Genomic DNA, 17281 nt, shown 5'->3' on the forward strand with positions numbered 1-17281 from the left:
CTGTGAAGGGAATCACTACAGAAACAGTTTTATAGAAAGAATGTCCCTAGCACTGGTGAAAATCAAAACGTTTCATGTGTAGGACTTGGCTCTAGGTTAATAAAACTCTCTCTAAAATAATTAGTTACCAAAAGATAGTTATAAAACCAATTGAGTCGAATTGGACTTACTCAGTTCACCGAGGAGAATGAGTCAAGAGAAGCCTTAAGACTAGCCCTGAGTTGGGAGTGCTTTTATATGCTTTCTTAGATTGCCTGGAGGACATAAGACACCCTTTGTTCATGAAGTCCTAATCACTTATAAACCTAACTTTGTGACTCCTCAAGTGGCTGCAATTGTTTTGCTCACTGTTTTATTATTACTCAATTCCCAGAATCAGATCATTTGAAATGCATGTTGCAACCTACAAGTTTCTTCTCTCTCAGCATTTTAGGGGGCAAATTCATTTCTAATGTCATTCTACTGATTCCTTTCAAGTTACAGTGAGAATTAATCTAATGCCATTTTACTCCTATGATGTCCATACTCACTGGAGTCCATGGGTATCTTTCCAACAATGAGTTCAATTGACTATGAATTAGACCATAGGGGTTGTGGTTCATTTCTGGACTAAGGGCAAGCACCAAGGCATATGCACCTTTTAAGTTTCACTTAAGCCTTCAAAATGGTGCTTAATTGGGACTTACATGGTATATAGGACCCTGTTCTGGCCTTCTGCTCTGAGGCCCAGGGGTAAATTTTATCCTATAGCAACTTAAACTTCAGGTCTGAAGGGCCTTGCTGTCATGTCACCACTTAGAAATTGCCAAATTGGATTAGAACCATGATCCCTCTGGTCTCTGAGTCTTCAGCTATGTTAAGGGCTATTATAAAGAGGATGGTGATCAATTGTTCTCCATGTCCATTGAAGGTGGGACAAGAAGTAATTGGCTAAATCTGCAGCAAGGGAGATTTAGGTTAGCTATTAGGAAAAACGTTCTAACTCTAAGGATAGTTAAGCACTGGAATAGGCTTCCAAGGGGGGTTGTGGAATCCCCATCATTGGAGGTTTTTAAGAACAGGTTGGACAAACACCTGTCAGGGGTGGTCTAGGAATTCTTGGTCCTGTCTTGGCACAGGGGGCTGGACTAGATAACCTCTCAAGGTCTTTTTCCAGCCTTACATTTCAATGTTCTATATATTGTCTCCAACAATGGTCAGTACCAGCTCCTTTAGAGATAGCTACCTGGGCCATGTAACTACTATGCTAGTGGGAGCTACGGAAAATCCTAAAATAGATGAATAGCTTGATACCAAAGATTGTCAGGAAAATATCATCGTGCCTTATTTAACCGATGAGTATACTGAAGAGGAGAGAGATTATTGATTTACTCAAGATCACTCAGGATGCCTTTTGCTAAACACAAGGTGACGATTTTCAAAAGTTGAAATACCTTAAGGGGGCTTTAATATCAAAAGCATTAAGCCACTGCCCTCTGAAAATGTGTCCCCTTTTATGATGTCTCAAGTTGGGCACTGTAAAATGGCAAGTCGTCACTGAAAATCTTGGCTTTCAATTTTCTAAGTTTCCTACTGAAGGCCAAGGGAGCCTGAAGCTGGGGTCAAGTTTACAAATATGTCTAAAAAGGCAGCTCATCCTTTCACAACACAATAGGGAAACCGAATCATGAATTGTGCAGGGTTGTCCTAGGAAAATGTTACCTGGACCAGTTCCTCAGTTGGTGTAAACTGATGTAGCCTCATTGAATTGTATGGACTTGTGCTGCCTTTACATCAGATGAGGATCTGACCAGTGAACTCTAAGTAGGAAAACAAATGCAAGTCTACCTTTTAATGAAAAATCAAGTGGCCTCAATTTATGAGGGTGTAAATTAGTACTTGATTAGGGGAGTGACGTGATCTTGCCACACATCTGAAAGTAATGCTATTACTCAACGCTGGGGTGTCTAAACCCAGCAACATGCTCCTAATATTAGAGTAAAAACACTTTGCATATGTAACATGTTAATGAATGTTGGTGAAGCTCTTTGAAATCCTTTGTTCTCAGGAATCCACGGACTATCCCTCATAAGTCTTGTTGCCCAGGTGAAAAACACTTCTTAAGTGAACATGTCAGCATTCAATTTATAATATCAGTGGATAATATTAGTGTTTGTTTTTAAGCATTTCTTTATCTTTATTGATTTAAATGTTCACAGCTACAGAAAATGATGGGGTGGTCAGGCAATAATTATTTAACGAGAGTAGGCATTGAGATTCAAAACGTTAAAGCTTTCTGACCATTAGAACACAGACTCAGCATCACATGCCAAAATATACCAAATAAATAACCTTAATTCAAACTCTGTTTCCAAGCAGCATTTTTATTACTTTGTCAGTCTGTAAATTTTAACGATTACAGATGTAAATGTTTTGGTAAGTTTTGGTAAATGTTCTGTGTACATGAAATCAGTGTTCACTGACGTTTACCAATAAAAATTGCATCCTTCCAACCTATCCATAAGCTAGGGATCCTTGATAGCCTAACAAAAACTTAACAAAATAAACCAACAATAAGAACATAAATGAACAGAAATAAACATAGTCTTTGCAGCAAAGGGTGTCCATAGCTTGGGCCTGAACTACACTTTGTCCAGGCTGGCAGCCACCAAAGTCAAATTCTCTGCACAGACAGAAATATCTGGCCCAACCAGGTCTGGTTATGCTGCTTGAATCAAGCCTCATTGCACTGCTGTAGAAAGGATTAGAGCCACCAATGGGACAGTCTCTGGGCCATCTCTACTGAAGGGACTTCTGCTCCTAGCACATGAATCCTGCAATTCTGAGACACATGCCCCTCCCCACTCACCATCTCAGCGAAAGATGACATCCAGTTCAAAACTGTGATTAAATGTGGAAACCCAAACACAATTCAGGCTGGAGCCAAACAGAAAATAATATGCAACTCTTAATCAGAAGAGCTCTGGGTAAGCTTGAAAGCTTTTCTCTCACCAACAGAAGTTGGCCCAATAAAAGATAATTCCTCACCCGCCTTGTCTCATTAATTATAGTAGTCTCTGGGTATAAACCAATACAGTCTCTCAAGGATAAACATCTACCCCGAGTCCACAGCCCTGTCTCTCAGGGCCTGGGTTGTATTTATTGGTGTGTAAATTAATATGTGAGAACAGACTTATTCAGGTTTGCTTGCAACATCCTTGATGAGTCATCGTCTTACCCCATCTTTTGATCACAGGATGAAAGACTAGGCAGTGTTGCAGTCCAGTTTGCATCACTTCAAAGTGGACTGGGGTGTAAAATCTCATAATTAAGCTGAAATACTTAACCCTGTACCTCAGACTGCCATCTTCATCAGTATAAAGTGAAAGCACAATGGATGTAGACTACCCGATCCAGTAGCATGTTATGCGCACTTTTCACTGGTGTAAACGACTATCCTTTGCCTGGTTTCTAACCCCTGTATATTGGTGCATATCCTGGAAGAAGGCAAAAAACAAACAAACAAAAGAATAGAATGGAAAAGAGACAGTATGGAGCAGTGCTGGTGAGCAGAGCTTTCTGTTTTTCAGACTCAGTGTTTCCAAGTACTCTAACATCCATATGAATACTTGAATTTTCTTGAAAATTACTCATCGGGTCCTGGGGCATGATTAGTGGTGGAACCTTGGGCCCACTTGGTGAAGACTTTCATTGGTACAGTGCCTATAACAAAACGATATTGAAAACAGATTGATAGAGCCAGAAGAGTTCCCAGAAGTCACCTACTACAGGACAGGCCTAACAAAGAAAATAACAGAACGCCACTAGCCGTCACCTTCAGCCCCCAACTAAAACCCCTCCAACACATTATCAAGGATCTACAACCTATCCTGAAGGATGATCCAACACTCTCACAAGTCTTGGGAAAGAGTCCAGTCCTTGCCTACAGACAGCCCACCAACCTGAAGCGAATACTCACCAGCAACCACATACCACACAACAGAACCACTAACCCAGGAACCTATCCTTGCAACAAAGCCCGTTGCCAACTGTGCCCACATATCTATTCAGGGGACACCATCACAGGGCCTAATAACATCAGCCACACTATCAGAGGCTCGTTCAGCTGCACATCTACCAATGTGATATATGCCATCATGTGACAGGAATGCCCCTTTGCCATGTACATTGGTCATACTGGACAGTCTCTACGTAAAAGAATAAATGAACACAAATCAGATGTCAAGAATTATAACATTCATAAACCAGTTGGAGAACACTTCAATCTCTCTGGTCACACGATTACAGACATGAAAGTTGCTATATTACAACAGAAAAACTTCAAATCCAGACTCCAGCGAGAGACTGCTGAATTGGAATTCATTTGCAAATTGGATACAATTAACTTAGGCTTGAATAGAGACTGGGAGTGGCTAAGTCATTATGCAAGGTAACCTATTTCCCCTTGTTTTCCTAACCCCCCCCCCCAGCCCCCTTCCTCAGATGTTCTTGTTAAACCCTGGATTTGTGCTGGAAATGGCCCATCTTGATTATCATACACATTGTAAGGAGAGTGATCACTTTAAATAAGCTATTACCAACAGGAGAGTGGGTTTGGGGGGGGGGGGGAGAAAACCTGGATTTGTGCTGGAAATGGCCCACCTTGATTATCATACACATTGTAAGGAGAGTGATCATTTTACATAAGCTATTACCAGCAGGAGAGTGGGGTGCAGGGAGAGAAAACCTTTTGTAGTGATAAACACCCATTTTTTCATGATTTGTGTGTATAAAAACAGACATCTTCTGTATTTTCCACAGTATGCATCCGATGAAGTGAGCTGTAGCTCATGAAAGCTTATGCTCAAATAAATTGGTTAGTCTCTAAGGTGCCACAAGTCCTCCTTTTCTTTTTGCGACTACAGACTAACACGGCTGTTACTCTGAAACCTGTGAATAAATATAACCTCTCCCCCACCCACAAACACTACATTAGTTGCAGAATTACACTTAGCAGTCATATGCTAATATTGATATGCTAATAATATGCTAATAATCCTGAGGATAAGAACTGACTGCTTGCCCTAAACCCAGATTCCATGTCCAGGGGTTAGTGGCAGGGAAAACCTTAATGCAGCAGGAGCAAAGGCTGATAGGACTTTTACTTCTGTCACAGCTCAAGCTTGGGTGGGTAGGGGGTCTGCAGCTCCCTCATATCTAACCAAAATGAATGTAGTCTTTGCAGCGAAGGATAGTTGTATCCACACGGACTCAGCACGAGCCTAATTGCTTACACCAAGTTCAAATTGGGGCGTAGCAGAAATATACAACTAGAGATGGGTGGGAACTGGAATTTCCAACCCATAGTAAATTTCACATATCTTGGGGGGGGGAAATTATTCCAATTTGGGACCAAAAAGTTGGAAATGAAAAATTTCTTTTTCAAAGATTACCACTAATCCTCACAGGTTATTCAAAGTAAATGAAATATGTATTAACTCATTAGTGAAAGATGAGTGTTTCTGAGCTCCAAGTAAATGTTATTTAGAGCACAGAAATATTGTCATATAGAAAAATAATTTATTTATTTCATTGCTACTCTTTTTTGTTACTTTGTAGCTAGCAGATGTAAACAAACCCCTCCAGGAAGTAGAATTGCTATACAATAGGATGAGTTCTGAAATGTGTATCAAGGGTGAAAATCACCTCTTTGCAGAGGGCCAGCAAAATTCTAAAGACCATGTATGGGGCATGGTTAGCCAGTTACTTTAGCTTCGGTAGATGTTAAATAGTTCATAGGCTCAGTATTCACCATCTGTACTGGGGTGAATTTCACCCAGAATGCTTTGTAAATAAGGAAAGGAGGAGAAAGGAAAACTAGAAGACCAATACTATGTGGCAGCATAATTTTTAATGAGAATGACAAATGGAGTGTATGCTTGCCAAATGAAATCATTCAGTATATAAAGAAAACATTTCCAGGGATTCAAGAAAAGCTACAACTAATCACCCATTCCAAGGTTTAAATTTCACACAAGATGTTGTTCTTTCTTTGTTATAACTATAGAGTTTGACAATCAAGTCCCATTTTCTTATATTTCTAGTTATTTGATTTATCCCAGACAGTGTCAATTAGGACAAAGCACATTGCAAGCAGATAACTAAGTTGGAAACCCATTATATTATAGATCTAAAGTAAAGCATAACATGAGAGAAACTTATTTAGGCCTAATTTTAAGAGGTACCAAGTAGAATTGGTTAAATTTACAATGGAAAGTTTTACATAGGAAAATGTAAATTTCAGCTAAATTGAAACTTTCTATAGGAGTTTATTAATTTCAATGAAATTTCATTTGGGAAGTGGGGGACAGTGTTTTGATTATGTCATAATCAGATATCATAGGAATAGAACGTTTGATTTTTTCATGTAAAACAATGTTGTTTTTTAATTTAATTTTATAGTATAAAATCTGTAAAAAGTCAAGACAACATTTTTTGAAATTTTTTTCAAAAATTCCATTTTAAATTTGTTTTTGTTCCAAATTAGAATTAGAATTTTCAAGTTTTTTGAAATTGTGACTATTTCACTGCAGTGGAAATTCTGGTTCCCACACAGCTGTAGTTCTGAGCAGTTGCAACTTCTATTGACTTGAATTGGAGTTGTGGGTTCTCAGCAGTTCTGAAACTCATTGTGCTGAGCTCAGCCATGAATCTGTATCTTACTTTTCATTTCCAGGTTACTTGTACCCTGGATATTCCTACTGGGTTCAACATGCTCACAGTTTACAGAGCAGAATTTATTGGGGAGCTGGGAGGAATAAAGATTCTAGGATCTGGTGTCAAAGGATGGAAAACTCTAATTATACAAGTTCATGAAACCCTCAGAACCGAGAGATCTTTTGGAGCAGAATGATCTCTCAATGTCAAATAGTGCTGAATGTTCCACTAGAGAGTAATGAGGGAAAGTGGTGAGAATTGGCCCAGGGATTATAGCAATGCCCGGCGGTGAGTCAGTCTCAAATATTGACTCAGGGCACTGAATGACACAAGGCTCCTTGTAGGTGACAGCATCTGGCGTTGAGCATTGAACCTCACATGGTATGTTGCGTAGGCCATAGCAAGACATCTTTCTGTGATGGAGATTAAACCTGAAACACACAATCTCAAATTGAATATACAAAATGCACAAAAGGCTTTGGAGTAAGAGATTCAAAGCTCAGATACTATGATTATGGGACCATGTAGATAGGAAAAAAGTGGTGCGCAAAGATGACTTGGTTCCTTAGTTCCTACTGACAAGTGTCTCCCATTTGCTCATTCTAGTCCTCTTTTTCATTAACCTTTGCTCTCTCTCATCCTCCCACTCTGTTCCCTGGTCACTCCTTACCATTCCTTTTACTGCTTCTGACACTATTAAAAAAAGCTACCGATCACTTACGAGAACAATTTACCTTTCCCCTGCTCTATGCAAACCTTAATTTTAAAACAACACTCATATGAAATGGTGGGTAGCTATTATCCATGCTTAATAGAAGGAGGAACCCAAACACAAAGGATTGCCCCAGGTCACTTTGTGAGCCCATGGAACAGCCTGGTTAGAACCCAGGCACTTCTAGTTGTTGTATTATTATTTCTAATTTGAATTCCAGTAGCTCTTTGAAGATGTAACGGCTGCTCCTGGCCATTTACAAACACAAATTAAGAGCGAGTCCCAGCTCTGCACAGACTAATTAGCTGAGACAGGCAAAGGATGGGAGATGTATTCATTATCTCAGTTTTACAGATGGGATGCTGATGCACAAAGATTAAGAGCTAGCTTTTCAAAGCATTTTGAGTCCTTAGAAATCTGGCCCCAAATAACTTGCCAAAGGTTCCCCAGGAAATCTGTACAGAGCCAAGACCTAAAGGCAGATTTCCTGAGACACAACAGAGAGCTGTAACCACAAGACCCTCATATGCATGTCCAGTAAGGGCACTTTGCTTCAGTGGAATCACATCAAATTATACAAGCTGAGGATCTGGATCTGAAATTGCTAGTTCTGCATATGAGAATTAAAGAATTGCTATACAGAATCAGTGCTGTGGTCCATCAAGGCCAGTATCCTGTCTCAGATAGTGTCTGTCATTTCAGAGCTAACTTGGTTCATTATGGAGTAAAATATCCATAGGGGGATTTTCTTCCTAACACTCCTAAGGTAAAAGTTGCCTTTGACCAGATGAAGGAGGATTTAAATATATTCTGTCCAAACTCTGGATGCATATCTATCTGCCTAGTAGCTAGCTATTGATAGATCTAGTCTCCTTCATTGAAAATAGCAATAGAGTTGCATCTCAACGCTATAGAATGCCAATCTCTAGTTTTATGGAAATATTTAGGGCAAGTTCCTCAGAAACTGAAAGCCAACATCATACCTTCATTGACGACATCTGAGGATCTGGATATATATAAGTATTTTTAAAATATAAAAACAGTACTTCCCAGTATTACAGTACTGAGATTCTACAAAGCTGTTTAAGGGGGTTGGATACCTAATGCCCAGTTAAAATGAATAGGATGTTAAAATGAATGTCCCAAACACTTCGGTAGCTTTGAAAACCCCAGTCTTAATTTTTGAAGCCTGCAGGCACCACTGCCTGAAACTGAATGGCTACAAAAAAGATTCTGTTATGGAAAGAAATCCTGTAACATTTTCGAGACTCACATAGTGTTTCTGCAGGATTCAATTGTAAACTGAGAGCCATCACTAAATTAACATTTAAATAGAATTGAACAATTCACCAAAATGGACTTACCAGGTTCACCAAGGAAAATAGACGAGAAGTGGAGAAAAGAGCCTGGCTGACAAGTGCTTTTATTCTGTTTCCCAGACAGCCTGGAGGATCAGTGACGCACTTTCCATAAGAGGCCCTAATTAGTTTCAAAACAAATCATGCTCTATGCTTAACTCCAACCACTGATGGAATTGTCTTGCTTACTGTTTGTTGTCTGCTAGTGTATTCTCAGCCTCACACAGTATGGCTTGTGTATTATGCTCTGCAAGTTTCTTTGATCTTAAAATTTTATTTGTCAAATTAATTCCTGACATCCATTAACCACATTTCAGTTATGCCAGGAATTAAGCAGATTTCATTTATTTTGTTCTTCTTTTATGAGCTTTAAAACATGAATGGTTCAGGGGAACATCAATAGCATAATCTACTGTAATACACAGGGTTCTACTTTAGTTTTTTAAATCCCAGTTACAGTCTAGTTGGGGACAAAGTGGAGTTCACCCTTGCAACTCTGAAGATAGAGGCTGACTTTCATCTGTGCTTTATTATCTCTGCCCCTAACTATTTATTATTGATCTAGTAGAATACCCATGGAAATGCATGGGCATCTCTCCAGTGAGGTCAGTTGTCTTTGAACTCAGCTATACGAGTAGCAATTCATTCCTACACAGAGGGCCAGCAAGTGGTCAATGCGCTATTTAAGTCCCACTGTAGCCTTGAAAAATAGTGCTTAAGTAGAGTTTAAGTGGTGCATAAACCTTGTGTAAGCCCTCCGCACAGGGTTAATTTCACCCTATCGGATTAGATACACTGCTCGTGAGAGATAGACATAAGGTGTTTTTGTCAAGGGGGGAAGGCTGTGAACTGAGCTAACAGAAATCTGGGCACATTCCTTGCACTCTATTATCCTCAACTCTAGTAGAAAGAATTAGAGCCACCCCTGGGATAGATTCCGGGTAGTCTCTACCAGTGAGTATTTTGGTCCTGGATACACATGAATCCCATTATTCTGGGAGAAATATACCCTTCCCTACTCACTATTCTGGTCCAAATAAATATAGTCCCTTGTGAAGACCTTTATGCCTCCATTATCTCAGGCTCTGGGGAGGAAGGTATGCAGCTCCATCAAATTTGGGAGAGGCCTGGAGCATCTGGCATCCATCCAAGGAGGCCGTCAGGGCTTGTTGGCCTTTGCCCCCACTTCCATGCACGTCTGTGTAGAGCGCAAGGGAGCTAAGGGGGAGAACAGCTGAATTTAATGGTATCCATGGGGAGAGGGAAGAGGAGAGAGTTTACTGATTTGACCAAGATCACTCACGAGTTCTATGGCTTAAGCCTAAGCCAAGATTTTCAAATGTGGCCAGAGATTTTGGCTACCAAAGTGGAGACACCCTTAAAGATTCTGTTTTGTTCAGACCTACCCTTTGAAAACCAGGCCTCTATACGGTGTTTCAAAGAGAGGCCAAAGTTACTAGTCAATTTTTTAAAACTTTGGCTTTCATTTCTGCAAGTCTCAGGTCTTAGCCACCTCTTCCTTCCTTTATGTACCAGATTTAAATCCATAGGCGGTGAAAGGTGGTTGAAGGCAAAGGTAACCTTAAGCAGACGACTGGCAGACTGTTAAATAAAAGTGCAGCTATTCTACAAAAGTAAGACACCATCCTTTTATAACATAAAAATACAATAAGTCCCTGATAAAGCTGAAGTCCCGCAGGAAGATACATCAAACATAGGGCCAGATCCTGAAATAGCATAAATCAGGATAGGGTCACTGAAGTCGATGGAGTATTGCCAGTTGGCACCAGCTGAGGTCTGGGCTATACATTTTTAAAAGGAATGTTTATTAAAACAAATGCAAAGCTATTTTTTATGGGAAAAAAACAAGAATTCTGAGTTCTGAGCTCATGACTGATTAGAGGAATGACATGCGTGACCTTGACACACATTTTAATGTGACGCTATTACTCAGTTGTCCTTGAGCCTCTAACTCCACTCACCGGCTTTGACTATTAGTGTAATACAAACCTTTGCATGCATCAACCATTAATGAATGTTTCTGATACACTTTGAAATCCTTTGTTCTGGAGAAACCTCAGAATTTCCCAATAAGAGTAATTGTCCAGATGATCCTGACAAAGACATAATAATTTAGGGATAATTTATGGAAAAGTTTGCAACTTTGTCTAATGAGCAGACAACAAGAATGTAAAGAAACAAAGATTTTGCAACAAAGGATAATTTTAGCTCCTCCTCTGAGTATGAACCACCTTTTGTCCTAACAGGCAGAGGCCAAGGTCAACATAGTTCCTCAGCCACAGGTACCATTTGGCCCACCCAGGTCTGTTTGCCCAAAGTCACACGGCATCCCCTTGTAGTGATGATGAGAGACACCACTGCAGGACAGACTTCACATGGTCGCTGCTGGTAAGTCCTTTGGTCCCAGGTACACATGAAACAAAAATTCTGGGAGATAGGTCTCTGTCCCTCCTCACTATCCTGCACCAAACAGTTGAATGAGTTTACCACTCTGAAGATGACGTCTACCCAAAACATGCAACACAAGTTTGGACACAGGTGAAAATCAGCATGCAATTCTAGCATGACACAAACAGCAAAGAAAAAGCAATGGCTAGTCAACATCACAGCTATGATATACATTCAGCAGGGTGTGCCAATACACGCTCCCAAATAAAATGACAAAAATTTATACATTTATTATTAATATTTTACCATAGCACATAGAGTCCTTAATTATGGAGCAGGACACTTGGTGCTAGGAGCTGTACAAACACAGAACTAAAAGACAGTCGCTGTCCCAAAGAGTTTATAATCTATAAGACAAAAGAGGGATACAAATGTATGGGGAAGTTCAAGGAATGACATAAATTACCTTGACCCACATATTTAAAGTGATGCTATTACTCAGGACTGGCGAGTCTAAATTCAATAATGTATTTTCAATATTATAATAATAGAACACTTTGCGTGTGTAAGGCATTAATGAATGTTTGTGAAGCGCTTTGAAATTTTGTTCTTAGGAAACCAGAGAACATCCCCATTAAGTATCATTGCCCAGGGGATCCCCAGAAACACACCTCATAATTTAAGGATAATTTATGTGAAAATGGTTGCAGGTTTATTAAATGAGCGAGCAATATGAGTGTAATCATATTGAGGAGAAAAGCCAAGTAGACTTTGTAGGAAAGGGTGACTTTAGCGCCTCAGAGAGAACATGAATCACCTTTTGAGTGTCATTCCCTCAGGCTACCTCACATGCTAGTGATAATTTATAGCAAAAAAGCCAGAGCTATTATTAAATAAATAATAAGAAAGTTACCAAATTATGCTGGGAAATGAATACACGTTTGTAGTCAAGGGTGGCTGTAGCTGCTAAATCCAAGCATGAGAAACCCATCGTCCTGACCGGCAAAAACTAAGGTAAAAAATGTTACCCCTCCCAGAGAGAGCATCTGGCCCACCCAAGGTTGGGCACCAGGCTTACCCAAATTACTCTCCACTCTTGTAGAGATGGCTAGAGTTGCCACCATGGCAGTCTTTGCTGGTGAGTCTTTTGGTCCTAGACACACATGAATCACACAATTCTGGGAGATGTATTTTATCCCGAATCACTGTCCCTGCCCTCTCAGCTGAGTGAATTTAACTTTGTGCTAAGACTGTCAGCTGCAAAATTGCAATAGAATTTATGGGAACACATGGAAATATGCATGCAATTCTGGCTTGACCTGAACAGAAAAAAAAAAAGCCAATGGATAGCCAACATCACGACACCAACATACATTCTGCAGGTATATGTCTGTATAACCTCCCAAGGATATGAACTGACCATAGGACTGAACCCACATTTCCGAGAGCAGGGGTTTTGTTTCTTGGCATGTAATTGGTATATATGTGTGGAGAACAAACTCGTTCAAGAAAGTTTGTGACTAGAGTTGGTCGGGAATTGTTCAACAAATGGTTTTTTTGTAGGAAAATACCTATTCATTAAAAACAAAATTTGTTTGGGGAAAGTGTACCAGTTTTGATTAAACTTTAATTGCAAAAGGTTTTTCAGGCACAGGACATAACTTTTGGTCAAAACTAGAGAGCCAGACGAAGACTGGAAAGTGTGATCATGTTAGATCAGGGCCTTGAACTTGGGGGAGGGACTCTCTAACAACTCTCTATTCTTGCGGGTGCGCTTGTTCTCTATCTCTCTCCTTTCACAAAAAAACTTTGGAAGATTTCAGTTTTGTCCAATAGAAAATAGAAATAGAAAAGTGAGGCTAGATCAAAAATCTTCCCACTGTATTTTCCACTGCATGCATCCGATGAAATGAGCTGTAGCTCACGAAACCTTATGCTCAACTAAATTGGTTAGTCGCTAAGGTGCCACAAGTCCTCCTTTTCTTTTTGCGGATACAGACTAACCCGGCTGCTACTCTGTTCCCTTACCAGAAAAACTGAGGCAGAGCAGAGCACTGCTGTGCCTGGAGCTCATCTGGGTGTTGCTACAGATAAAACCTGAGCTGAAAATGGGGAAACTGAGGCACAGCTGAGCACCGATGGGAATCAAGGAGGATGTGAGGAAAATGAGGAGTTAAAGAGTACTGCCAGCCTTTGATATTTGCCAGAAGTTGGGGAAAATCAAAGATAAGTGTTCAGCAGCTGCTTGAGAGAATGCGGAAGTCGAAGCCACCGTGAAGGAGGAGGACTTCTCCCTGCTGGTAGGTGTCTGATGGTCTTTGAAAATGTAAATGTCTCTGAGAGGTAAGGGGTGAAACCCACTGCTCAGCTCCCATCAGGATGTGTGGGGAGAACGGTGCGCCAGCGTAATCATTCTGAGTGGCAAACTACTGGGAAGAGAATCCCTCTACTGATTCCATTTACCAAGGAGTATTGGCACAGGGTTCTCAATTCTTGATCTTGTGGAGAGAGGTAGTCAGCTCTGAGGAATGTTAGAGGTTTCACTGCTAGGAGAGGAAATGTTCTCCCTGTCTATGCATATCTTTGGGGTCTGGAGAAACACCCTGGGAAAACGTGCCAGAGCTGCGGGAAGGGGAAGGCCAAAAAGGGGAATCAGTTCCTCACCTGTCACTGGGTAACTGGAGCCAATGGTTAAGAGCAGCTTTGCATGGGGCCATGCCTGTCCTGATCAAAGGGTAGGATCAAATGGTCAGGTTTCACAATGGAGAGAGGTAAATAATGGGATCCCCCAATGATCTGTTGTGGGACCAGTGCATGTTCATTAATGATCTGGAAAGGGGAGTGAACAATTGAGGTGGTTTGTGGGTGATATAAAATGATTCAAGATAGCTAATTCCAAAGAGATACTGTGAGGAATTACAGGGGAATCTCACAAAACTGGTTGACTAGGCAACACAATAGCAGATTAATTTCAGAATTGATAAATGCAAAGTAATGCACATTGGAAAACATAATCCCAACTACACATATACAACAATAGGTTCTACGTTAGCTGTTACCACCCAAGAAAGAGATCTTGTAGTTACTGTGGATAGTTCTCTGGTAACTTCCACTCAATGCACAACAACCACCAAAAAAACTGGCAGTATGTTAGGAACTATTAGGAAAGGTATAGAAAATAAGACAGAATATCTCATATGTCACTATATAAATCTATGGTTTACCCACACCTTAAATACTGTGTCCAGGTTTTGTCATTCCATCTCAGAAAGGATATAGAGGAACCGGAAAGGGTTCAGAAAAGGAGAACAAAGATGATCAAGGGTATGGAACAGGTTCCATCTGAGAAGAGACTAAAAAGATTAGAGACACAAGGTGGGTGAGGGAATATCTTTTATTGGACCAACTTCTGCTGGTGAAAGAGAAGCTTTTGAGCTTACACAGAGCTCTTCTGAAACTTGTCTCTTTCACTAACAGAAGTTGGCCTGGTAAAAGATATTATCTAACCTACCTTGTGTCTCTAATATCTTGGGACCAACATTAAAAAGTTAGAACTGTTCAGCTTAGAAAAGAAACAACTAAGGGGTGATATGACAGAGATCTATAAAATCATGACTGTTGTGAAAAATGAAATAGGGAAGTGTTATTTACCCTTTCACGCAATACAAAAATCAGAGCTCATCCAATGAAATTAATTGGCAGAAGATTCAACACAAACAAGAGGAAGTACTTTTTCACACATTTCACAGTCAACCTGTGGAACTCATTGCCATGGGATATTATGTTGGCCAAAAGTATAACTAGGTTCAAATTGGATAAGTTCATGGAGGATGGGTCCATCAATGGTTATTAGCTAAGGTGGTTAGGGATGCAACCCCATGCTCGGGGCAATCCTATACTTCTGACTGCCAGAAGCTGGGAGTGGAAGACTGTGGTGGATCAATCCATAATTGCCCTATTCTGTATATTCCCCTTGGTATGGGCCACTCTTGGAGACAGGATAGTGGGTTAGATGGACCATGATCTGACCCTGTATGGCAGATCCAAACTGATCATGTGGGTGGTTTTTACACCACCTAAAGTGGGTCATGGAAAGCTTGAGACTCTGCCATGATATAGTCCCAGAAGGAGGGCTGTGAAAAACTTTGAACTAAATAAGAGAGTTTGCAGACTGAGAAGCCAGGGCTTGACCCACACAGCCCCAGGAAGGAGGCCTGAGGGGCCCAGGACCTAAGGGGTGAGTGAAAAGCTGACTCTTTCTGGTGAGCTGAGCAATGTTTAATAAATTAGACCCTAAGAGAGGGGGAACATTGTTTTCAAAGACTTCTGGATGAGTGGAATATTTCCAGGAATTCTGGAGTGCCACAAGTGACGTTGTGTTTCAGACTCTGGTTTCAGTGTTCATTGAAGGTGGCCACCCTCTGGTCTCTACACTTTCCAAATTGCTCTCTTGTTTCAGCCTTTAGTTTCTCTGATGTCCAGCAGATGGCGATGGTGTATGACAACAAATTTCTGCGAACCTTTTCTTTTAGCAGGTTTTTTATGGTTATTCATTGTAATTACTGTATTTCTCATTATTGACTCTGACTACCAATTGGTATTCCTGCTTTTAAGCAATTGCCTTGAATATTTCAAAGTTATACCTTGGGTAGGTGCTTATAACCTTCATTATGCCTTTCTCCTTCTTGAGCTATATCATTTATATCACCTTTGTAGTGCAACAATTATTTACAACGAGAACAAACCAAATCTCTTTGTCTTCTAATTCAAGTGGACCTAGTCTATGCATTCTCAGATTGCATATAAGCATTCCCATCTTCCAGGGCTAACACTAGAACAAGCCACGTGATCCACTTTATATAAGAAAGCAGGATGTCCCTCTTTTTGGGTACTTTATAAGCCAGGAGAGAAAGAGAGACATTTTATCCACATGCAAATTGAGAGATTCTTGCCTAGGCAATTAAGAATACTGATATTTAAACATACTTAGTTTCTGTTCTTCGGAGCGTGGGATCTCCTAACCTTAGCTCATCTGTGGTTCCTTAGACAAAGTGTCTCACATGATGTGACTCACTGTTTTCTTATTTTCTTTTCTCTTTAGGTGGAGTTGAGTACTGGTTGGGACCCTATGTTGGATTAAACAGAGGTGTATAGTTTTTTCTGTTATTTGAGGAGCAGGAAGAATTAATAATTATTAATCATTCTAGGAATATTTGTTACCTATACCTCTCCCACTTTGTAGCCAGAAGAGGGTGTAACCAAAGCTCTCCAGGTAGGAGAATTGCTGCACAATAACATGAGTTCTGAAATGTGTAATGAAGGTGAAATTCACCCCAGTCAGGGGGCCTATATAATACTATTGACCATTTAAGGGACCTGATTAGCATCTGACTTCAGAGTTTGAGTAGCACTCTGCACAAAGCTAAATTCATAAATAATGAGTGGAGGTTCATAAATAAGGAATGGAAGTTAAAGAAAAACCAGAAGGCCAACAGTATGATGCAGGATGATTTTAATGTGAATTAGAAGTGCCGTGTATGCTTGCAGAATGACATACAGGAGAGTATGAAGAATTTCAGTAAGGGCTACATTCCCTTCTCTCATTGGACAGTTCGGTCTCCAACCCTCAGCCACAGGGGAAGTCAGGAAATCTGCATGGGGGGTTGGGGGCAGGGAGAAGAAAGGAATCTCCTCCAAGGAAATAAATCCCTCGTGGGATAGGAGGCTTCTGGATTTGGTGCCAAAAGTCCCTTCACCTCAGAGGCTGCCATCTTGTGAGCCCCAGGCAGCAGTTGCAGTGTCCCTTTACAGGCCTTCTAGCCTTGCTCAAAAGGGCAAAGAAAAAGAGACGCCTGTTAGCAGAAGCAGTTCATATGTCTCCTCATCCAACTCATGTTCACAATCCCCACCTCCCCAAAGGAGTAAATTGAGAACAGGCATTCAAGAAGTTGCCCAAGAAAATTAGGAGAAAACTGGTCTCTTCTTGAGGGGATAGCCGTTTCTCTGACTTGTCCCCAGAGGGCGCTAGAGTTATAGGCCCTGCTCACAAGGTTTTCATGCAAAGAAAGAAAAAGCATAAAAAGGCAGCTTCCAGCATAGCATGTGG

The 17281-nt window shown here is 40.6% G+C and overlaps 1 long non-coding RNA gene across 1 annotated transcript; it reads right to left on the minus strand.

Annotated features, from left to right (window-relative positions):
• Window positions 1–5871: 5871 nt before the first annotated feature.
• LOC311512334 lies at window positions 5872–8841 on the minus strand. The gene is made up of 2 exons (XR_014709439.1): window positions 8773–8841; window positions 5872–7127 (listed from the first exon to the last, which is right to left on the minus strand). It is a non-coding gene; the product is annotated as an uncharacterized lncRNA (long non-coding RNA).
• Between the last annotated feature and the right edge of the window lie 8440 nt (window positions 8842–17281).

The sequence above is a fragment of the Lepidochelys olivacea genome (genome assembly GCF_965140295.1).
Source record: "Lepidochelys olivacea isolate rLepOli2 genome assembly, chromosome: 24".
NCBI classification, from domain to species: Eukaryota; Metazoa; Chordata; order Testudines; family Cheloniidae; genus Lepidochelys; species Lepidochelys olivacea.